Below are 23,290 nucleotides of genomic sequence, written 5' to 3'. Positions count from 1 at the left end.
GAACTGTCTCTCTACTCTAAAGTCCGGGACACACCAGCACGCTGCAGACAGTCCCTGCTAACACGAAACGTTGTGGCAACGTTGTGCGTTAGCTGGGGTGCCACACCAGACCGGAACTATATTTTACAAAACGAACACATTGTCTTGATAATACAGCTGTAATTGAGTGCCTGACACGCCAGTCAAGCGCAATCTTGAGAAGGTGTGCATTTCAGTAAGGATTTCAATTGACATGCAGTATGAAACTGAAAGGAGGTTGCATCACTATGATGCATAACATTGCATGTATTGTATTTTCAAGTGTGTGCATTCATCCTGTTGTCATTTTGTTTTGAAAGCAGAAGAATCATTCAACAGGTTGCTGAGACAAATGTAAACCAGTAAAACATATGAAGAGAAACAAACCTTGAATATAAGTTCAGTTGTTTAAACATTTGACAAACTATGGTGAGGGGGTAAGAAAACACACAAATCCAGCAGCTCCTGTATTTCAATACACCAGAACCCAATATTATTGGCGAGTCGGGTAGTCCATCATCACAGTTCGAGGGCAGGCATCATTTCAGTAATTTCATCCCGTTGCATTCACATCCGTGCCTTGAATGAGATTGAATGTGATCTTTGCTCTCAAGTATGTTCCCAAGTTTTACACTTTCGTGCTTTGCATGAATGGGAATGGAACCGTGTGTGGTGAATGAGGCTCCTTGTGAGCACTGAACTTTGTCCGGTGGAGTTCCTTTTTGTGTTGCTGTAATTGTGTCATTTCTCGATGAGAAAGATTAGGCAACATTTAGTCACTTCTAGCCATGATGCTCAATTTATTTACGAATGTACCCTAGTTACTAGGGACCGTTTACGTTGGAGAACAAGATCTATTGTATGCCTGTGTATTTGGGGAAGTCAAATCTGAAATAATGATGAAATTGCGTGTATCCAAAGTTAAAACTCGTGATTTGTCGCCCTCTGGTGTGTAAAAGATGCAAAAGCTTACAGCACCTGGTATTCCCAGGCGGTCTCCCATCCAAGTACTGACCAGGCCCGAGCCTGCTTAGCTTCCGAGATCGGACGAGATCGGGCGTATTCAGGCTAGTATGGCCGTAAGCCAGGGAGGCTGTCCCTGACGCTCTACTTAAAGGGAAGGCAATATCCGTTTCTGCCGCTCATACTTGCAGTTGAACTGTCTCTCTACTCTAAAGTCCGGGACACACCAGCGCGCCGCAGACAGTCCCTGCTAACACGAAACGTTGTGGCAACGTTGTGCGTTAGCTGGGGTGCCACACCAGACCGGAACTATATATTACAAAACGAACACATTGTCTTGATAAAACAGCTGTAATTGAGTGCCTGACACGCCAGTCAAGCGCAATCTTGAGAAGGTGTGCATTTCAGTAAGGATTTCAATTGACATGCAGTATGAAACTGAAAGGAGGTTGCATCACTATGATGCATAACATTGCATGTATTGTATTTTCAAGTGTGTGCATTCATCCTGTTGTCATTTTGTTTTGAAAGCAGAAGAATCATTCAACAGGTTGCTGAGACAAATGTAAACCAGTAAAACATATGAAGAGAAACAAACCTTGAATATAAGTTCAGTTGTTTAAACATTTGACAAACTATGGTGAGGGGGTAAGAAAACACACAAATCCAGCAGCTCCTGTATTTCAATACACCAGAACCCAATATTATTGGCGAGTCGGGTAGTCCATCATCACAGTTCGAGGGCAGGCATCATTTCAGTAATTTCATCCCGTTGCATTCACATCCGTGCCTTGAATGAGATTGAATGTGATCTTTGCTCTCAAGTATGTTCCCAAGTTTTACACTTTCGTGCTTTGCATGAATGGGAATGGAACCGTGTGTGTTGAATGAGGCTCCTTGTGAGCACTGAACTTTGTCCGGTGGAGTTCCTTTTTGTGTTGCTGTAATTGTGTCATTTCTCGATGAGAAAGATTAGGCAACATTTAGTCACTTCTAGCCATGATGCTCAATTTATTTACGAATGTACCCTAGTTACTAGGGACCGTTTACGTTGGAGAACAAGATCTATTGTATGCCTGTGTATTTGGGGAAGTCAAATCTGAAATAATGATGAAATTGCGTGTATCCAAAGTTAAAACTCGTGATTTGTCGCCCTCTGGTGTGTAAAAGATGCAAAAGCTTACAGCACCTGGTATTCCCAGGCGGTCTCCCATCCAAGTACTGACCAGGCCCGAGCCTGCTTAGCTTCCGAGATCGGGCGTATTCAGGCTAGTATGGCCGTAAGCCAGGGAGGCTGTCCCTGACGCTCTACTTAAAGGGAAGGCAATATCCGTTTCTGCCGCTCATACTTGCAAATGAACTGTCTCTCTACTCTAAAGTCCGGGACACACCAGCGCGCCGCAGACAGTCCCTGCTAACACGAAACTTTGTGGCAACGTTGTGGCAACATTGTGCGTTAGCTGGGGTGCCACACCAGACCGGAACTATATTTTACAAAACGAACACATTGTCTTGATAAAACAGCTGTAATTGAGTGCCTGACACGCCAGTCAAGCGCAATCTTGAGAAGGTGTGCATTTCAGTAAGGATTTCAATTGACATGCAGTATGAAACTGAAAGGAGGTTGCATCACTATGATGCATAACATTGCATGTATTGTATTTTCAAGTGTGTGCATTCATCCTGTTGTCATTTTGTTTTGAAAGCAGAAGAATCATTCAACAGGTTGCTGAGACAAATGTAAACCAGTAAAACATATGAAGAGAAACAAACCTTGAATATAAGTTCAGTTGTTTAAACATTTGACAAACTATGGTGAGGGGGTAAGAAAACACACAAATCCAGCAGCTCCTGTATTTCAATACACCAGAACCCAATATTATTGGCGAGTCGGGTAGTCCATCATCACAGTTCGAGGGCAGGCATCATTTCAGTAATTTCATCCCGTTGCATTCACATCCGTGCCTTGAATGAGATTGAATGTGATCTTTGCTCTCAAGTATGTTCCCAAGTTTTACACTTTCGTGCTTTGCATGAATGGGAATGGAACCGTGTGTGTTGAATGAGGCTCCTTGTGAGCACTGAACTTTGTCCGGTGGAGTTCCTTTTTGTGTTGCTGTAATTGTGTAATTTCTCGATGAGAAAGATTAGGCAACATTTAGTCACTTCTAGCCATGATGCTCAATTTATTTACGAATGTACCCTAGTTACTAGGGACCGTTTACGTTGGAGAACAAGATCTATTGTATGCCTGTGTATTCGGGGAAGTCAAATCTGAAATAATGATGAAATTGCGTGTATCCAAAGTTAAAACTCGTGATTTGTCGCCCTCTGGTGTGTAAAAGATGCAAAAGCTTACAGCACCTGGTATTCCCAGGCGGTCTCCCATCCAAGTACTGACCAGGCCCGAGCCTGCTTAGCTTCCGAGATCGGACGAGATCGGGCGTATTCAGGCTAGTATGGCCGTAAGCCAGGGAGGCTGTCCCTGACGCTCTACTTAAAGGGAAGGCAATATCCGATTCTGCCGCTCATACTTGCAGTTGAACTGTCTCTCTACTCTAAAGTCCGGGACACACCAGCGCGCCGCAGACAGTCCCTGCTAACACGAAACGTTGTGGCAACGTTGTGCGTTAGCTGGGGTGCCACACCAGACCGGAACTATATATTACAAAACGAACACATTGTCTTGATAAAACAGCTGTAATTGAGTGCCTGACACGCCAGTCAAGCGCAATCTTGAGAAGGTGTGCATTTCAGTAAGGATTTCAATTGACATGCAGTATGAAACTGAAAGGAGGTTGCATCACTATGATGCATAACATTGCATGTATTGTATTTTCAAGTGTGTGCATTCATCCTGTTGTCATTTTGTTTTGAAAGTAGAAGAATCATTTTTGCTGAGGTTGCTGAGACAAATGTAAACCAGTAAAACATATGAAGAGAAACAAACCTTGAATATAAGTTCAGTTGTTTAAACATTTGACAAACTATGGTGAGGGGGTAAGAAAACACACAAATCCAGCAGCTCCTGTATTTCAATACACCAGAACCCAATATTATTGGCGAGTCGGGTAGTCCATCATCACAGTTCGAGGGCAGGCATCATTTCAGTAATTTCATCCCGTTGCATTCACATCCGTGCCTTGAATGAGATTGAATGTGATCTTTGCTCTCAAGTATGTTCCCAAGTTTTACACTTTCGTGCTTTGCATGAATGGGAATGGAACCATGTGTGTTGAATGAGGCTCCTTGTGAGCACTGAACTTTGTCCGGTGGAGTTCCTTTTTGTGTTGCTGTAATTGTGTCATTTCTCGATGAGAAAGATTAGGCAACATTTAGTCACTTCTAGCCATGATGCTCAATTTATTTATGAATGTACCCTAGTTACTAGGGACCGTTTACGTTGGAGAACAAGATCTATTGTATGCCTGTGTATTTGGGGAAGTCAAATCTGAAATAATGATGAAATTGCGTGTATCCAAAGTTAAAACTCGTGATTTGTCGCCCTCTGGTGTGTAAAAGATGCAAAAGCTTACAGCACCTGGTATTCCCAGTCGGTCTCCCATCCAAGTACTGACCAGGCCCGAGCCTGCTTAGCTTCCGAGATCGGACGAGATCGGGCGTATTCAGGCTAGTATGGCCGTAAGCCAGGGAGGCTGTCCCTGACGCTCTACTTAAAGGGAAGGCAATATCCGTTTCTGCCGTTCATACTTACAGTTGAACTGTCTCTCTACTCTAAAGCCCGGGACACACCAGCGCACCGCAGACAGTCCCTGCTAACACGCCACGTTGTGGCAACATTGTGGCAACGTTGTGCGTTAGCTGGGGTGCCACACCAGACCGGAACTATATATTACAAAACGAACACATTGTCTTGATAAAACAGCTGTAATTGAGTGCCTGACACGCCAGTCAAGCGCAATCTTGAGAAGGTGTGCATTTCAGTAAGGATTTCAATTGACATGCAGTATGAAACTGAAAGGAGGTTGCATCACTATGATGCATAACATTGCATGTATTGTATTTTCAAGTGTGTGCATTCATCCTGTTGTCATTTTGTTTTGAAAGCAGAAGAATCATTCAACAGGTTGCTGAGACAAATGTAAACCAGTAAAACATATGAAGAGAAACAAACCTTGAATATAAGTTCAGTTGTTTAAACATTTGACAAACTATGGTGAGGGGGTAAGAAAACACACAAATCCAGCAGCTCCTGTATTTCAATACACCAGAACCCAATATTATTGGCGAGTCGGGTAGTCCATCATCACAGTTCGAGGGCAGGCATCATTTCAGTAATTTCATCCCGTTGCATTCACATCCGTGCCTTGATTGAGATTGAATGTGATCTTTGCTCTCAAGTATGTTCCCAAGTTTTACACTTTCGTGCTTTGCATGAATGGGAATGGAACCGTGTGTGTTGAATGAGGCTCCTTGTGAGCACTGAACTTTTTTCCGGTGGAGTTCCTTTTTGTGTTGCTGTAATTGTGTCATTTCTCGATGAGACAGATTAGGCAACATTTAGTCACTTCTAGCCATGATGCTCAATTTATTTACGAATGTACCCTAGTTACTAGGGACCGTTTACGTTGGAGAACAAGATCTATTGTATGCCTGTGTATTTGGGGAAGTCAAATCTGAAATAATGATGAAATTGCGTGTATCCAAATTTAAAACTCGTGATTTGTCGCCCTCTGGTGTGTAAAAGATGCAAAAGCTTACAGCACCTGGTATTCCCAGGCGGTCTCCCATCCAAGTACTAACCAGGCCCGAGCCTGCTTAGCTTCCGAGATCGGATGAGATCGGGCGTATTCAGGCTAGTATGGCCGTAAGCCAGGGAGGCTGTCCTTGACCCTCTACTTAAAGGGAAGGCAATATCCGTTTCTGCCGCTCATACTTGCAGTTGAACTGTCTCTCTACTCTAAAGTCCGGGACACACCAGCACGCTGCAGACAGTCCCTGCTAACACGAAACGTTGTGGCAACGTTGTGCGTTAGCTGGGGTGCCACACCAGACCGGAACTATATTTTACAAAACGAACACATTGTCTTGATAATACAGCTGTAATTGAGTGCCTGACACGCCAGTCAAGCGCAATCTTGAGAAGGTGTGCATTTCAGTAAGGATTTCAATTGACATGCAGTATGAAACTGAAAGGAGGTTGCATCACTATGATGCATAACATTGCATGTATTGTATTTTCAAGTGTGTGCATTCATCCTGTTGTCATTTTGTTTTGAAAGCAGAAGAATCATTCAACAGGTTGCTGAGACAAATGTAAACCAGTAAAACATATGAAGAGAAACAAACCTTGAATATAAGTTCAGTTGTTTAAACATTTGACAAACTATGGTGAGGGGGTAAGAAAACACACAAATCCAGCAGCTCCTGTATTTCAATACACCAGAACCCAATATTATTGGCGAGTCGGGTAGTCCATCATCACAGTTCGAGGGCAGGCATCATTTCAGTAATTTCATCCCGTTGCATTCACATCCGTGCCTTGAATGAGATTGAATGTGATCTTTGCTCTCAAGTATGTTCCCAAGTTTTACACTTTCGTGCTTTGCATGAATGGGAATGGAACCGTGTGTGGTGAATGAGGCTCCTTGTGAGCACTGAACTTTGTCCGGTGGAGTTCCTTTTTGTGTTGCTGTAATTGTGTCATTTCTCGATGAGAAAGATTAGGCAACATTTAGTCACTTCTAGCCATGATGCTCAATTTATTTACGAATGTACCCTAGTTACTAGGGACCGTTTACGTTGGAGAACAAGATCTATTGTATGCCTGTGTATTTGGGGAAGTCAAATCTGAAATAATGATGAAATTGCGTGTATCCAAAGTTAAAACTCGTGATTTGTCGCCCTCTGGTGTGTAAAAGATGCAAAAGCTTACAGCACCTGGTATTCCCAGGCGGTCTCCCATCCAAGTACTGACCAGGCCCGAGCCTGCTTAGCTTCCGAGATCGGACGAGATCGGGCGTATTCAGGCTAGTATGGCCGTAAGCCAGGGAGGCTGTCCCTGACGCTCTACTTAAAGGGAAGGCAATATCCGTTTCTGCCGCTCATACTTGCAGTTGAACTGTCTCTCTACTCTAAAGTCCGGGACACACCAGCGCGCCGCAGACAGTCCCTGCTAACACGAAACGTTGTGGCAACGTTGTGCGTTAGCTGGGGTGCCACACCAGACCGGAACTATATATTACAAAACGAACACATTGTCTTGATAAAACAGCTGTAATTGAGTGCCTGACACGCCAGTCAAGCGCAATCTTGAGAAGGTGTGCATTTCAGTAAGGATTTCAATTGACATGCAGTATGAAACTGAAAGGAGGTTGCATCACTATGATGCATAACATTGCATGTATTGTATTTTCAAGTGTGTGCATTCATCCTGTTGTCATTTTGTTTTGAAAGCAGAAGAATCATTCAACAGGTTGCTGAGACAAATGTAAACCAGTAAAACATATGAAGAGAAACAAACCTTGAATATAAGTTCAGTTGTTTAAACATTTGACAAACTATGGTGAGGGGGTAAGAAAACACACAAATCCAGCAGCTCCTGTATTTCAATACACCAGAACCCAATATTATTGGCGAGTCGGGTAGTCCATCATCACAGTTCGAGGGCAGGCATCATTTCAGTAATTTCATCCCGTTGCATTCACATCCGTGCCTTGAATGAGATTGAATGTGATCTTTGCTCTCAAGTATGTTCCCAAGTTTTACACTTTCGTGCTTTGCATGAATGGGAATGGAACCGTGTGTGTTGAATGAGGCTCCTTGTGAGCACTGAACTTTGTCCGGTGGAGTTCCTTTTTGTGTTGCTGTAATTGTGTCATTTCTCGATGAGAAAGATTAGGCAACATTTAGTCACTTCTAGCCATGATGCTCAATTTATTTACGAATGTACCCTAGTTACTAGGGACCGTTTACGTTGGAGAACAAGATCTATTGTATGCCTGTGTATTTGGGGAAGTCAAATCTGAAATAATGATGAAATTGCGTGTATCCAAAGTTAAAACTCGTGATTTGTCGCCCTCTGGTGTGTAAAAGATGCAAAAGCTTACAGCACCTGGTATTCCCAGGCGGTCTCCCATCCAAGTACTGACCAGGCCCGAGCCTGCTTAGCTTCCGAGATCGGGCGTATTCAGGCTAGTATGGCCGTAAGCCAGGGAGGCTGTCCCTGACGCTCTACTTAAAGGGAAGGCAATATCCGTTTCTGCCGCTCATACTTGCAAATGAACTGTCTCTCTACTCTAAAGTCCGGGACACACCAGCGCGCCGCAGACAGTCCCTGCTAACACGAAACTTTGTGGCAACGTTGTGGCAACATTGTGCGTTAGCTGGGGTGCCACACCAGACCGGAACTATATTTTACAAAACGAACACATTGTCTTGATAAAACAGCTGTAATTGAGTGCCTGACACGCCAGTCAAGCGCAATCTTGAGAAGGTGTGCATTTCAGTAAGGATTTCAATTGACATGCAGTATGAAACTGAAAGGAGGTTGCATCACTATGATGCATAACATTGCATGTATTGTATTTTCAAGTGTGTGCATTCATCCTGTTGTCATTTTGTTTTGAAAGCAGAAGAATCATTCAACAGGTTGCTGAGACAAATGTAAACCAGTAAAACATATGAAGAGAAACAAACCTTGAATATAAGTTCAGTTGTTTAAACATTTGACAAACTATGGTGAGGGGGTAAGAAAACACACAAATCCAGCAGCTCCTGTATTTCAATACACCAGAACCCAATATTATTGGCGAGTCGGGTAGTCCATCATCACAGTTCGAGGGCAGGCATCATTTCAGTAATTTCATCCCGTTGCATTCACATCCGTGCCTTGAATGAGATTGAATGTGATCTTTGCTCTCAAGTATGTTCCCAAGTTTTACACTTTCGTGCTTTGCATGAATGGGAATGGAACCGTGTGTGTTGAATGAGGCTCCTTGTGAGCACTGAACTTTGTCCGGTGGAGTTCCTTTTTGTGTTGCTGTAATTGTGTAATTTCTCGATGAGAAAGATTAGGCAACATTTAGTCACTTCTAGCCATGATGCTCAATTTATTTACGAATGTACCCTAGTTACTAGGGACCGTTTACGTTGGAGAACAAGATCTATTGTATGCCTGTGTATTCGGGGAAGTCAAATCTGAAATAATGATGAAATTGCGTGTATCCAAAGTTAAAACTCGTGATTTGTCGCCCTCTGGTGTGTAAAAGATGCAAAAGCTTACAGCACCTGGTATTCCCAGGCGGTCTCCCATCCAAGTACTGACCAGGCCCGAGCCTGCTTAGCTTCCGAGATCGGACGAGATCGGGCGTATTCAGGCTAGTATGGCCGTAAGCCAGGGAGGCTGTCCCTGACGCTCTACTTAAAGGGAAGGCAATATCCGATTCTGCCGCTCATACTTGCAGTTGAACTGTCTCTCTACTCTAAAGTCCGGGACACACCAGCGCGCCGCAGACAGTCCCTGCTAACACGAAACGTTGTGGCAACGTTGTGCGTTAGCTGGGGTGCCACACCAGACCGGAACTATATATTACAAAACGAACACATTGTCTTGATAAAACAGCTGTAATTGAGTGCCTGACACGCCAGTCAAGCGCAATCTTGAGAAGGTGTGCATTTCAGTAAGGATTTCAATTGACATGCAGTATGAAACTGAAAGGAGGTTGCATCACTATGATGCATAACATTGCATGTATTGTATTTTCAAGTGTGTGCATTCATCCTGTTGTCATTTTGTTTTGAAAGTAGAAGAATCATTTTTGCTGAGGTTGCTGAGACAAATGTAAACCAGTAAAACATATGAAGAGAAACAAACCTTGAATATAAGTTCAGTTGTTTAAACATTTGACAAACTATGGTGAGGGGGTAAGAAAACACACAAATCCAGCAGCTCCTGTATTTCAATACACCAGAACCCAATATTATTGGCGAGTCGGGTAGTCCATCATCACAGTTCGAGGGCAGGCATCATTTCAGTAATTTCATCCCGTTGCATTCACATCCGTGCCTTGAATGAGATTGAATGTGATCTTTGCTCTCAAGTATGTTCCCAAGTTTTACACTTTCGTGCTTTGCATGAATGGGAATGGAACCATGTGTGTTGAATGAGGCTCCTTGTGAGCACTGAACTTTGTCCGGTGGAGTTCCTTTTTGTGTTGCTGTAATTGTGTCATTTCTCGATGAGAAAGATTAGGCAACATTTAGTCACTTCTAGCCATGATGCTCAATTTATTTATGAATGTACCCTAGTTACTAGGGACCGTTTACGTTGGAGAACAAGATCTATTGTATGCCTGTGTATTTGGGGAAGTCAAATCTGAAATAATGATGAAATTGCGTGTATCCAAAGTTAAAACTCGTGATTTGTCGCCCTCTGGTGTGTAAAAGATGCAAAAGCTTACAGCACCTGGTATTCCCAGTCGGTCTCCCATCCAAGTACTGACCAGGCCCGAGCCTGCTTAGCTTCCGAGATCGGACGAGATCGGGCGTATTCAGGCTAGTATGGCCGTAAGCCAGGGAGGCTGTCCCTGACGCTCTACTTAAAGGGAAGGCAATATCCGTTTCTGCCGTTCATACTTACAGTTGAACTGTCTCTCTACTCTAAAGCCCGGGACACACCAGCGCACCGCAGACAGTCCCTGCTAACACGCCACGTTGTGGCAACATTGTGGCAACGTTGTGCGTTAGCTGGGGTGCCACACCAGACCGGAACTATATATTACAAAACGAACACATTGTCTTGATAAAACAGCTGTAATTGAGTGCCTGACACGCCAGTCAAGCGCAATCTTGAGAAGGTGTGCATTTCAGTAAGGATTTCAATTGACATGCAGTATGAAACTGAAAGGAGGTTGCATCACTATGATGCATAACATTGCATGTATTGTATTTTCAAGTGTGTGCATTCATCCTGTTGTCATTTTGTTTTGAAAGCAGAAGAATCATTCAACAGGTTGCTGAGACAAATGTAAACCAGTAAAACATATGAAGAGAAACAAACCTTGAATATAAGTTCAGTTGTTTAAACATTTGACAAACTATGGTGAGGGGGTAAGAAAACACACAAATCCAGCAGCTCCTGTATTTCAATACACCAGAACCCAATATTATTGGCGAGTCGGGTAGTCCATCATCACAGTTCGAGGGCAGGCATCATTTCAGTAATTTCATCCCGTTGCATTCACATCCGTGCCTTGAATGAGATTGAATGTGATCTTTGCTCTCAAGTATGTTCCCAAGTTTTACACTTTCGTGCTTTGCATGAATGGGAATGGAACCGTGTGTGTTGAATGAGGCTCCTTGTGAGCACTGAACTTTGTCCGGTGGAGTTCCTTTTTGTGTTGCTGTAATTGTGTAATTTCTCGATGAGAAAGATTAGGCAACATTTAGTCACTTCTAGCCATGATGCTCAATTTATTTACGAATGTACCCTAGTTACTAGGGACCGTTTACGTTGGAGAACAAGATCTATTGTATGCCTGTGTATTCGGGGAAGTCAAATCTGAAATAATGATGAAATTGCGTGTATCCAAAGTTAAAACTCGTGATTTGTCGCCCTCTGGTGTGTAAAAGATGCAAAAGCTTACAGCACCTGGTATTCCCAGGCGGTCTCCCATCCAAGTACTGACCAGGCCCGAGCCTGCTTAGCTTCCGAGATCGGACGAGATCGGGCGTATTCAGGCTAGTATGGCCGTAAGCCAGGGAGGCTGTCCCTGACGCTCTACTTAAAGGGAAGGCAATATCCGTTTCTGCCGCTCATACTTGCAGTTGAACTGTCTCTCTACTCTAAAGTCCGGGACACACCAGCGCGCCGCAGACAGTCCCTGCTAACACGAAACGTTGTGGCAACGTTGTGCGTTAGCTGGGGTGCCACACCAGACCGGAACTATATATTACAAAACGAACACATTGTCTTGATAAAACAGCTGTAATTGAGTGCCTGACACGCCAGTCAAGCGCAATCTTGAGAAGGTGTGCATTTCAGTAAGGATTTCAATTGACATGCAGTATGAAACTGAAAGGAGGTTGCATCACTATGATGCATAACATTGCATGTATTGTATTTTCAAGTGTGTGCATTCATCCTGTTGTCATTTTGTTTTGAAAGTAGAAGAATCATTTTTGCTGAGGTTGCTGAGACAAATGTAAACCAGTAAAACATATGAAGAGAAACAAACCTTGAATATAAGTTCAGTTGTTTAAACATTTGACAAACTATGGTGAGGGGGTAAGAAAACACACAAATCCAGCAGCTCCTGTATTTCAATACACCAGAACCCAATATTATTGGCGAGTCGGGTAGTCCATCATCACAGTTCGAGGGCAGGCATCATTTCAGTAATTTCATCCCGTTGCATTCACATCCGTGCCTTGAATGAGATTGAATGTGATCTTTGCTCTCAAGTATGTTCCCAAGTTTTACACTTTCGTGCTTTGCATGAATGGGAATGGAACCGTGTGTGTTGAATGAGGCTCCTTGTGAGCACTGATCTTTGTCCGGTGGAGTTCCTTTTTGTGTTGCTGTAATTGTGTCATTTCTCGATGAGAAAGATTAGGCAACATTTAGTCACTTCTAGCCATGATGCTCAATTTATTTACGAATGTACCCTAGTTACTAGGGACCGTTTACGTTGGAGAACAAGATCTATTGTATGCCTGTGTATTCGGGGAAGTCAAATCTGAAATAATGATGAAATTGCGTGTATCCAAAGTTAAAACTCGTGATTTGTCGCCCTCTGGTGTGTAAAAGATGCAAAAGCTTACAGCACCTGGTATTCCCAGGCGGTCTCCCATTCAAGTACTGACCAGGCCCGAGCCTGCTTAGCTTCCGAGATCGGGCGTATTCAGGCTAGTATGGCCGTAAGCCAGGGAGGCTGTCCCTGACGCTCTACTTAAAGGGAAGGCAATATCCGTTTCTGCCGCTCATACTTGCAAATGAACTGTCTCTCTACTCTAAAGTCCGGGACACACCAGCGCGCCGCAGACAGTCCCTGCTAACACGAAACTTTGTGGCAACGTTGTGGCAACGTTGTGCGTTAGCTGGGGTGCCACACCAGACCGGAACTATATTTTACAAAACGAACACATTGTCTTGATAAAACAGCTGTAATTGAGTGCCTGACACGCCAGTCAAGCGCAATCTTGAGAAGGTGTGCATTTCAGTAAGGATTTCAATTGACATGCAGTATGAAACTGAAAGGAGGTTGCATCACTATGATGCATAACATTGCATGTATTATATTTTCAAGTGTGTGCATTCATCCTGTTGTCATTTTGTTTTGAAAGCAGAAGAATCATTCAACAGGTTGCTGAGACAAATGTAAACCAGTAAAACATATGAAGAGAAACAAACCTTGAATATAAGTTCAGTTGTTTAAACATTTGACAAACTATGGTGAGGGGGTAAGAAAACACACAAATCCAGCAGCTCCTGTATTTCAATACACCAGAACCCAATATTATTGGCGAGTCTGGTAGTCCATCATCACAGTTCGAGGGCAGGCATCATTTCAGTAATTTCATCCCGTTGCATTCACATCCGTGCCTTGAATGAGATTGAATGTGATCTTTGCTCTCAAGTATGTTCCCAAGTTTTACACTTTCGTGCTTTGCATGAATGGGAATGGAACCGTGTGTGTTGAATGAGGCTCCTTGTGAGCACTGAACTTTGTCCGGTGGAGTTCCTTTTTGTGTTGCTGTAATTGTGTAATTTCTCGATGAGAAAGATTAGGCAACATTTAGTCACTTCTAGCCATGATGCTCAATTTATTTACGAATGTACCCTAGTTACTAGGGACCGTTTACGTTGGAGAACAAGATCTATTGTATGCCTGTGTATTCGGGGAAGTCAAATCTGAAATAATGATGAAATTGCGTGTATCCAAAGTTAAAACTCGTGATTTGTCGCCCTCTGGTGTGTAAAAGATGCAAAAGCTTACAGCACCTGGTATTCCCAGGCGGTCTCCCATCCAAGTACTGACCAGGCCCGAGCCTGCTTAGCTTCCGAGATCGGACGAGATCGGGCGTATTCAGGCTAGTATGGCCGTAAGCCAGGGAAGCTGTCCCTGACGCTCTACTTAAAGGGAAGGCAATATCCGTTTCTGCCGCTCATACTTGCAGTTGAACTGTCTCTCTACTCTAAAGTCCGGGACACACCAGCGCGCCGCAGACAGTCCCTGCTAACACGAAACGTTGTGGCAACGTTGTGCGTTAGCTGGGGTGCCACACCAGACCGGAACTATATATTACAAAACGAACACATTGTCTTGATAAAACAGCTGTAATTGAGTGCCTGACACGCCAGTCAAGCGCAATCTTGAGAAGGTGTGCATTTCAGTAAGGATTTCAATTGACATGCAGTATGAAACTGAAAGGAGGTTGCATCACTATGATGCATAACATTGCATGTATTGTATTTTCAAGTGTGTGCATTCATCCTGTTGTCATTTTGTTTTGAAAGCAGAAGAATCATTCAACAGGTTGCTGAGACAAATGTAAACCAGTAAAACATATGAAGAGAAACAAACCTTGAATATAAGTTCAGTTGTTTAAACATTTGACAAACTATGGTGAGGGGGTAAGAAAACACACAAATCCAGCAGCTCCTGTATTTCAATACACCAGAACCCAATATTATTGGCGAGTCGGGTAGTCCATCATCACAGTTCGAGGGCAGGCATCATTTCAGTAATTTCATCCCGTTGCATTCACATCCGTGCCTTGAATGAGATTGAATGTGATCTTTGCTCTCAAGTATGTTCCCAAGTTTTACACTTTCGTGCTTTGCATGAATGGGAATGGAACCGTGTGTGTTGAATGAGGCTCCTTGTGAGCACTGAACTTTGTCCGGTGGAGTTCCTTTTTGTGTTGCTGTAATTGTGTCATTTCTCGATGAGAAAGATTAGGCAACATTTAGTCACTTCTAGCCATGATGCTCAATTTATTTACGAATGTACCCTAGTTACTAGGGACCGTTTACGTTGGAGAACAAGATCTATTGTATGCCTGTGTATTCGGGGAAGTCAAATCTGAAATAATGATGAAATTGCGTGTATCCAAAGTTAAAACTCGTGATTTGTCGCCCTCTGGTGTGTAAAAGATGCAAAAGCTTACAGCACCTGGTATTCCCAGGCGGTCTCCCATCCAAGTACTGACCAGGCCCGAGCCTGCTTAGCTTCCGAGATCGGACGAGATCGGGCGTATTCAGGCTAGTATGGCCGTAAGCCAGGGAAGCTGTCCCTGACGCTCTACTTAAAGGGAAGGCAATATCCGATTCTGCCGCTCATACTTGCAGTTGAACTGTCTCTCTACTCTAAAGTCCGGGACACACCAGCGCGCCGCAGACAGTCCCTGCTAACACGAAACGTTGTGGCAACGTTGTGCGTTAGCTGGGGTGCCACACCAGACCGGAACTATATATTACAAAACGAACACATTGTCTTGATAAAACAGCTGTAATTGAGTGCCTGACACGCCAGTCAAGCGCAATCTTGAGAAGGTGTGCATTTCAGTAAGGATTTCAATTGACATGCAGTATGAAACTGAAAGGAGGTTGCATCACTATGATGCATAACATTGCATGTATTGTATTTTCAAGTGTGTGCATTCATCCTGTTGTCATTTTGTTTTGAAAGTAGAAGAATCATTTTTGCTGAGGTTGCTGAGACAAATGTAAACCAGTAAAACATATGAAGAGAAACAAACCTTGAATATAAGTTCAGTTGTTTAAACATTTGACAAACTATGGTGAGGGGGTAAGAAAACACACAAATCCAGCAGCTCCTGTATTTCAATACACCAGAACCCAATATTATTGGCGAGTCGGGTAGTCCATCATCACAGTTCGAGGGCAGGCATCATTTCAGTAATTTCATCCCGTTGCATTCACATCCGTGCCTTGAATGAGATTGAATGTGATCTTTGCTCTCAAGTATGTTCCCAAGTTTTACACTTTCGTGCTTTGCATGAATGGGAATGGAACCATGTGTGTTGAATGAGGCTCCTTGTGAGCACTGAACTTTGTCCGGTGGAGTTCCTTTTTGTGTTGCTGTAATTGTGTCATTTCTCGATGAGAAAGATTAGGCAACATTTAGTCACTTCTAGCCATGATGCTCAATTTATTTATGAATGTACCCTAGTTACTAGGGACCGTTTACGTTGGAGAACAAGATCTATTGTATGCCTGTGTATTTGGGGAAGTCAAATCTGAAATAATGATGAAATTGCGTGTATCCAAAGTTAAAACTCGTGATTTGTCGCCCTCTGGTGTGTAAAAGATGCAAAAGCTTACAGCACCTGGTATTCCCAGTCGGTCTCCCATCCAAGTACTGACCAGGCCCGAGCCTGCTTAGCTTCCGAGATCGGACGAGATCGGGCGTATTCAGGCTAGTATGGCCGTAAGCCAGGGAGGCTGTCCCTGACGCTCTACTTAAAGGGAAGGCAATATCCGTTTCTGCCGTTCATACTTACAGTTGAACTGTCTCTCTACTCTAAAGCCCGGGACACACCAGCGCACCGCAGACAGTCCCTGCTAACACGCCACGTTGTGGCAACATTGTGGCAACGTTGTGCGTTAGCTGGGGTGCCACACCAGACCGGAACTATATATTACAAAACGAACACATTGTCTTGATAAAACAGCTGTAATTGAGTGCCTGACACGCCAGTCAAGCGCAATCTTGAGAAGGTGTGCATTTCAGTAAGGATTTCAATTGACATGCAGTATGAAACTGAAAGGAGGTTGCATCACTATGATGCATAACATTGCATGTATTGTATTTTCAAGTGTGTGCATTCATCCTGTTGTCATTTTGTTTTGAAAGTAGAAGAATCATTTTTGCTGAGGTTGCTGAGACAAATGTAAACCAGTAAAACATATGAAGAGAAACAAACCTTGAATATAAGTTCAGTTGTTTAAACATTTGACAAACTATGGTGAGGGGGTAAGAAAACACACAAATCCAGCAGCTCCTGTATTTCAATACACCAGAACCCAATATTATTGGCGAGTCGGGTAGTCCATCATCACAGTTCGAGGGCAGGCATCATTTCAGTAATTTCATCCCGTTGCATTCACATCCGTGCCTTGAATGAGATTGAATGTGATCTTTGCTCTCAAGTATGTTCCCAAGTTTTACACTTTCGTGCTTTGCATGAATGGGAATGGAACCGTGTGTGTTGAATGAAGCTCCTTGTGAGCACTGAACTTTGTCCGGTGGAGTTCCTTTTTGTGTTGCTGTAATTGTGTCATTTCTCGATGAGAAAGATTAGGCAACATTTAGTCACTTCTAGCCATGATGCTCAATTTATTTACGAATGTACCCTAGTTACTAGGGACCGTTTACGTTGGAGAACAAGATCTATTGTATGCCTGTGTATTTGGGGAAGTCAAATCTGAAATAATGATGAAATTGCGTGTATCCAAAGTTAAAACTTGTGATTTGTCGCCCTCTGGTGTGTAAAAGATGCAAAAGCTTACAGCACCTGGTATTCCCAGGCGGTCTCCCATCCAAGTACTGACCAGGCCCGAGCCTGCTTAGCTTCCGAGATCGGACGAGATCGGGCGTATTCAGGCTAGTATGGCCGTAAGCCAGGGAGGCTGTCCCTGACGCTCTACTTAAAGGGAAGGCAATATCCGTTTCTGCCGTTCATACTTACAGTTGAACTGTCTCTCTACTCTAAAGCCCGGGACACACCAGCGCGCCGCAGACAGTCCCTGCTAACACGCCACGTTGTGGCAACATTGTGGCAACGTTGTGCGTTAGCTGGGGTGCCACACCAGACCGGAACTATATATTACAAAACGAACACATTCTCTTGATAAAACAGCTGTAATTGAGTGCCTGACACGCCAGTCAAGCGCAATCTTGAGAAGGTGTGCATTTCAGTAAGGATTTCAATTGACATGCAGTATGAAACTGAAAGGAGGTTGCATCACTATGATGCATAACATTGCATGTATTGTATTTTCAAGTGTGTGCATTCATCCTGTTGTCATTTTGTTTTGAATGCAGAAGAATCATTCAACAGGTTGCTGAGACAAATGTAAACCAGTAAAACATATGAAGAGAAACAAACCTTGAATATAAGTTCAGTTGTTTAAACATTTGACAAACTATGGTGAGGGGGTAAGAAAACACACAAATCCAGCAGCTCCTGTATTTCAATACACCAGAACCCAATATTATTGGCGAGTCGGGTAGTCCATCATCACAGTTCGAGGGCAGGCATCATTTCAGTAATTTCATCCCGTTGCATTCACATCCGTGCCTTGAATGAGATTGAATGTGATCTTTGCTCTCAAGTATTTTCCCAAGTTTTACACTTTCGTGCTTTGCATGAATGGGAATGGAACCGTGTGTGTTGAATGAGGCTCCTTGTGAGCACTGAACTTTGTCCGGTGGAGTTCCTTTTTGTGTTGCTGTAATTGTGTCATTTCTCGATGAGAAAGATTAGGCAACATTTAGTCACTTCTAGCCATGATGCTCAATTTATTTACGAATGTACACTAGTTACTAGGGACCGTTTACGTTGGAGAACAAGATCTATTCTATGCCTGTGTATTTGGGGAAGTCAAATCTGAAATAATGATGAAATTGCGTGTATCCAAAGTTAAAACTCGTGATTTGTCGCCCTCTGGTGTGTAAAAGATGCAAAAGCTTACAGCACCTGGTATTCCCAGGCGGTCTCCCATCCAAGTACTGACCAGGCCCGAGCCTGCTTAGCTTCCGAGATCGGACGAGATCGGGCGTATTCAGGCTAGTATGGCCGTAAGCCAGGGAGGCTGTCCCTGACGCTCTACTTAAAGGGAAGGCAATATCCGTTTCTTCCGCTCATACTTGCAATTGAACTGTCTCTCTACTCTAAAGTCCGGGACACACCAGCGCGCCGCAGACAGTCCCTGCTAACACGAAACGTTGTGGCAACGTTGTGCGTTAGCTGGGGTGCCACACCAGACCGGAACTATATATTACAAAACGAACACATTGTCTTGATAAAACAGCTGTAATTGAGTGCCTGACACGCCAGTCAAGCGCAATCTTGAGAAGGTGTGCATTTCAGTAAGGATTTCAATTGACATGCAGTATGAAACTGAAAGGAGGTTGCATCACTATGATGCATAACATTGCATGTATTGTATTTTCAAGTGTGTGCATTCATCCTGTTGTCATTTTGTTTTGAAAGCAGAAGAATCATTCAACAGGTTGCTGAGACAAATGTAAACCAGTAAAACATATGAAGAGAAACAAACCTTGAATATAAGATCAGTTGTTTAAACATTTGACAAACTATGGTGAGGGGGTAAGAAAACACACAAATCCAGCAGCTCCTGTATTTCAATACACCAGAACCCAATATTATTGGCGAGTCGGGTAGTCCATCATCACAGTTCGAGGGCAGGCATCATTTCAGTAATTTCATCCCGTTGCATTCACATCCGTGCCTTGAATGAGATTGAATGTGATCTTTGCTCTCAAGTATGTTCCCAAGTTTTACACTTTCGTGCTTTGCATGAATGGGAATGGAACCGTGTGTGTTGAATGAAGCTCCTTGTGAGCACTGAACATTGTCCGGTGGAGTTCCTTTTTGTGTTGCTGTAATTGTGTCATTTCTCGATGAGAAAGATTAGGCAACATTTAGTCACTTCTAGCCATGATGCTCAATTTATTTACGAATGTACCCTAGTTACTAGGGACCGTTTACGTTGGAGAACAAGATCTATTGTATGCCTGTGTATTTGGGGAAGTCAAATCTGAAATAATGATGAAATTGCGTGTATCCAAAGTTAAAACTCGTGATTTGTCGCCCTCTGGTGTGTAAAAGATGCAAAAGCTTACAGCACCTGGTATTCCCAGGCGGTCTCCCATCCAAGTACTGACCAGGCCCGAGCCTGCTTAGCTTCCGAGATCGGACGAGATCGGGCGTATTCAGGCTAGTATGGCCGTAAGCAAGGGAGGCTGTCCCTGACGCTCTACTTAAAGGGAAGGCAATATCCGTTTCTGCCGTTCATACTTGCAGTTGAACTGTCTCTCTACTCTAAAGCCCGGGACACACCAGCGCGCCGCAGACAGTCCCTGCTAACACGCCACGTTGTGGCAACATTGTGGCAACGTTGTGCGTTAGCTGGGGTGCCACACCAGACCGGAACTATATATTACAAAACGAACACATTCTCTTGATAAAACAGCTGTAATTGAGTGCCTGACACGCCAGTCAAGCGCAATCTTGAGAAGGTGTGCATTTCAGTAAGGATTTCAATTGACATGCAGTATGAAACTGAAAGGAGGTTGCATCACTATGATGCATAACATTGCATGTATTGTATTTTCAAGTGTGTGCATTCATCCTGTTGTCATTTTGTTTTGAAAGCAGAAGAATCATTCAACAGGTTGCTGAGACAAATGTAAACCAGTAAAACATATGAAGAGAAACAAACCTTGAATATAAGTTCAGTTGTTTAAACATTTGACAAACTATGGTGAGGGGGTAAGAAAACACACAAATCCAGCAGCTCCTGTATTTCAATACACCAGAACCCAATATTATTGGCGAGTCGGGTAGTCCATCATCACAGTTCGAGGGCAGGCATCATTTCAGTAATTTCATCCCGTTGCATTCACATCCGTGCCTTGAATGAGATTGAATGTGATCTTTGCTCTCAAGTATGTTCCCAAGTTTTACACTTTCGTGCTTTGCATGAATGGGAATGGAACCGTGTGTGTTGAATGAGGCTCCTTGTGAGCACTGAACTTTGTCCGGTGGAGTTCCTTTTTGTGTTGCTGTAATTGTGTCATTTCTCGATGAGAAAGATTAGGCAACATTTAGTCACTTCTAGCCATGATGCTCAATTTATTTACGAATGTACCCTAGTTACTAGGGACCGTTTACGTTGGAGAACAAGATCTATTGTATGCCTGTGTATTTGGGGAAGTCAAATCTGAAATAATGATGAAATTGCGTGTATCCAAAGTTAAAACTCGTGATTTGTCGCCCTCTGGTGTGTAAAAGATGCAAAAGCTTACAGCACCTGGTATTCCCAGGCGGTCTCCCATCCAAGTACTGACCAGGCCCGAGCCTGCTTAGCTTCCGAGATCGGACGAGATCGGGCGTATTCAGGCTAGTATGGCCGTAAGCCAGGGAAGCTGTCCCTGACGCTCTACTTAAAGGGAAGGCAATATCCGTTTCTGCCGCTCATACTTGCAGTTGAACTGTCTCTCTACTCTAAAGTCCGGGACACACCAGCGCGCCGCAGACAGTCCCTGCTAACACGAAACGTTGTGGCAACGTTGTGCGTTAGCTGGGGTGCCACACCAGACCGGAACTATATTTTACAAAACGAACACATTGTCTTGATAATACAGCTGTAATTGAGTGCCTGACATGCCAGTCAAGCGCAATCTTGAGAAGGTGTGCATTTCAGTAAGGATTTCAATTGACATGCAGTATGAAACTGAAAGGAGGTTGCATCACTATGATGCATAACATTGCATGTATTGTATTTTCAAGTGTGTGCATTCATCCTGTTGTCATTTTGTTTTGAAAGCAGAAGAATCATTCAACAGGTTGCTGAGACAAATGTAAACCAGTAAAACATATGAAGAGAAACAAACCTTGAATATAAGTTCAGTTGTTTAAACATTTGACAAACTATGGTGAGGGGGTAAGAAAACACACAAATCCAGCAGCTCCTGTATTTCAATACACCAGAACCCAATATTATTGGCGAGTCGGGTAGTCCATCATCACAGTTCGAGGGCAGGCATCATTTCAGTAATTTCATCCCGTTGCATTCACATCCGTGACTTGAATGAGATTGAATGTGATCTTTGCTCTCAAGTATGTTCCCAAGTTTTACACTTTCGTGCTTTGCATGAATGGGAATGGAACCGTGTGTGTTGAATGAGGCTCCTTGTGAGCACTGAACTTTGTCCGGTGGAGTTCCTTTTTGTGTTGCTGTAATTGTGTCATTTCTCGATGAGAAAGATTAGGCAACATTTAGTCACTTCTAGCCATGATGCTCAATTTATTTACGAATGTACCCTAGTTACTAGGGACCGTTTACGTTGGAGAACAAGATCTATTGTATGCCTGTGTATTTGGGGAAGTCAAATCTGAAATAATGAAGAAATTGCGTGTATCCAAAGTTAAAACTCGTGATTTGTCGCCCTCTGGTGTGTAAAAGATGCAAAAGCTTACAGTACCTGGTATTCCCAGGCAGTCTCCCATCCAAGTACTGACCAGGCCGGAGCCTGCTTAGCTTCCGAGATCGGGCGTATTCAGGCTAGTATGGCCGTAAGCCAGGAAGGCTGTCCCTGACGCTCTACTTAAAGGGAAGGCAATATCCGTTTCTGCCGCTCATACTTGCAGTTGAACTGTCTCTCTACTCTAAAGCCCGGGACACACCAGCGCGCTGCAGCCAGTCCCTGCTTACATGCCACGTTGTGGCAACATTGTGGCAACGTTGTGCGTTAGCTGGGGTGCCACACCAGACCGGAACTATATATTACAAAACGAACACATTGTCTTGATAAAACAGCTGTAATTGCGTGCCTGACACGCCAGTCAAGCGCAATCTTGAGAAGGTGTGCATTTCAGTAAGGATTTCAATTGACATGCAGTATGAAACTGAAAGGAGGTTGCATCACTATGATGCATAACATTGCATGTATTGTATTTTCAAGTGTGTGCATTCATCCTGTTGTCATTTTGTTTTGAAAGCAGAAGAATCATTCAACAGGTTGCTGAGACAAATGTAAACCAGTAAAACATATGAAGAGAAACATACCTTGAATATAAGTTCAGTTGTTTAAACATTTGACAAACTATGGTGAGGGGGTAAGAAAACACACAAATCCAGCAGCTCCTGTATTTCAATACACCAGAACCCAATATTATTGGCGAGTCGGGTAGTCCATCATCACAGTTCGAGGGCAGGCATCATTTCAGTAATTTCATCCCGTTGCATTCACATCCGTGCCTTGAATGAGATTGAATGTGATCTTTGCTCTCAAGTATGTTCCCAAGTTTTACACTTTCGTGCTTTGCATGAATGGGAATGGAACCGTGTGTGTTGAATGAGGCTCCTTGTGAGCACTGAACTTTGTCCGGTGGAGTTCCTTTTTGTGTTGCTGTAATTGTGTCATTTCTCGATGAGAAAGATTAGGCAACATTTAGTCACTTCTAGCCATGATGCTCAATTTATTTACGAATGTACCCTAGTTACTAGGGACCGTTTACGTTGGAGAACAAGATCTATTGTATGCCTGTGTATTTGGGGAAGTCAAATCTG

The 23,290-nt window shown here is 43.4% G+C and overlaps 15 non-coding genes and 4 pseudogenes across 15 annotated transcripts; all 19 read right to left on the bottom strand.

Annotated features, from left to right (window-relative positions):
• Nucleotides 1-984: 984 nt before the first annotated feature.
• LOC136726340 (5S ribosomal RNA) lies at nt 985-1,103 on the bottom strand. Its single transcript, XR_010808149.1, has one exon. It is a non-coding gene; the product is annotated as a 5S ribosomal RNA (ribosomal RNA).
• A 1,055-nt stretch (nt 1,104-2,158) lies between these two features.
• Nucleotides 2,159-2,267, bottom strand: LOC136726366 (uncharacterized; annotated as a pseudogene).
• Nucleotides 2,268-3,333: 1,066 nt separating this feature from the next.
• Nucleotides 3,334-3,452, bottom strand: LOC136726338 (5S ribosomal RNA). The gene has a single exon (XR_010808147.1). It is a non-coding gene; the product is annotated as a 5S ribosomal RNA (ribosomal RNA).
• A 1,058-nt stretch (nt 3,453-4,510) lies between these two features.
• LOC136726354 (5S ribosomal RNA) lies at nt 4,511-4,629 on the bottom strand. Its single transcript, XR_010808162.1, has one exon. It is a non-coding gene; the product is annotated as a 5S ribosomal RNA (ribosomal RNA).
• A 1,067-nt stretch (nt 4,630-5,696) lies between these two features.
• On the bottom strand, nt 5,697-5,815 carry LOC136726327 (5S ribosomal RNA). Its single transcript, XR_010808137.1, has one exon. It is a non-coding gene; the product is annotated as a 5S ribosomal RNA (ribosomal RNA).
• A 1,055-nt stretch (nt 5,816-6,870) lies between these two features.
• On the bottom strand, nt 6,871-6,989 carry LOC136726337 (5S ribosomal RNA). Its single transcript, XR_010808146.1, has one exon. It is a non-coding gene; the product is annotated as a 5S ribosomal RNA (ribosomal RNA).
• A 1,055-nt stretch (nt 6,990-8,044) lies between these two features.
• On the bottom strand, nt 8,045-8,153 carry LOC136726365 (uncharacterized; annotated as a pseudogene).
• Nucleotides 8,154-9,219: 1,066 nt separating this feature from the next.
• On the bottom strand, nt 9,220-9,338 carry LOC136726336 (5S ribosomal RNA). Its single transcript, XR_010808145.1, has one exon. It is a non-coding gene; the product is annotated as a 5S ribosomal RNA (ribosomal RNA).
• A 1,058-nt stretch (nt 9,339-10,396) lies between these two features.
• On the bottom strand, nt 10,397-10,515 carry LOC136726353 (5S ribosomal RNA). Its single transcript, XR_010808161.1, has one exon. It is a non-coding gene; the product is annotated as a 5S ribosomal RNA (ribosomal RNA).
• Nucleotides 10,516-11,581: 1,066 nt separating this feature from the next.
• LOC136726335 (5S ribosomal RNA) lies at nt 11,582-11,700 on the bottom strand. The gene has a single exon (XR_010808144.1). It is a non-coding gene; the product is annotated as a 5S ribosomal RNA (ribosomal RNA).
• A 1,058-nt stretch (nt 11,701-12,758) lies between these two features.
• LOC136726368 (uncharacterized) lies at nt 12,759-12,867 on the bottom strand (annotated as a pseudogene).
• Nucleotides 12,868-13,933: 1,066 nt separating this feature from the next.
• LOC136726333 (5S ribosomal RNA) lies at nt 13,934-14,052 on the bottom strand. The gene has a single exon (XR_010808143.1). It is a non-coding gene; the product is annotated as a 5S ribosomal RNA (ribosomal RNA).
• A 1,055-nt stretch (nt 14,053-15,107) lies between these two features.
• On the bottom strand, nt 15,108-15,226 carry LOC136726332 (5S ribosomal RNA). The gene has a single exon (XR_010808142.1). It is a non-coding gene; the product is annotated as a 5S ribosomal RNA (ribosomal RNA).
• Nucleotides 15,227-16,284: 1,058 nt separating this feature from the next.
• On the bottom strand, nt 16,285-16,403 carry LOC136726352 (5S ribosomal RNA). Its single transcript, XR_010808160.1, has one exon. It is a non-coding gene; the product is annotated as a 5S ribosomal RNA (ribosomal RNA).
• Nucleotides 16,404-17,472: 1,069 nt separating this feature from the next.
• Nucleotides 17,473-17,591, bottom strand: LOC136726331 (5S ribosomal RNA). Its single transcript, XR_010808141.1, has one exon. It is a non-coding gene; the product is annotated as a 5S ribosomal RNA (ribosomal RNA).
• Nucleotides 17,592-18,657: 1,066 nt separating this feature from the next.
• On the bottom strand, nt 18,658-18,776 carry LOC136726330 (5S ribosomal RNA). Its single transcript, XR_010808140.1, has one exon. It is a non-coding gene; the product is annotated as a 5S ribosomal RNA (ribosomal RNA).
• A 1,055-nt stretch (nt 18,777-19,831) lies between these two features.
• Nucleotides 19,832-19,950, bottom strand: LOC136726329 (5S ribosomal RNA). The gene has a single exon (XR_010808139.1). It is a non-coding gene; the product is annotated as a 5S ribosomal RNA (ribosomal RNA).
• A 1,066-nt stretch (nt 19,951-21,016) lies between these two features.
• Nucleotides 21,017-21,135, bottom strand: LOC136726328 (5S ribosomal RNA). The gene has a single exon (XR_010808138.1). It is a non-coding gene; the product is annotated as a 5S ribosomal RNA (ribosomal RNA).
• Nucleotides 21,136-22,190: 1,055 nt separating this feature from the next.
• Nucleotides 22,191-22,299, bottom strand: LOC136726370 (uncharacterized; annotated as a pseudogene).
• Nucleotides 22,300-23,290: the final 991 nt, after the last annotated feature.

This window comes from Amia ocellicauda, unplaced genomic scaffold (genome assembly GCF_036373705.1).
Source record: "Amia ocellicauda isolate fAmiCal2 unplaced genomic scaffold, fAmiCal2.hap1 HAP1_SCAFFOLD_251, whole genome shotgun sequence".
Classification (NCBI taxonomy): domain Eukaryota; kingdom Metazoa; phylum Chordata; class Actinopteri; order Amiiformes; family Amiidae; genus Amia; species Amia ocellicauda.
This window is presented reverse-complemented; position numbering and strand designations above follow the sequence as displayed.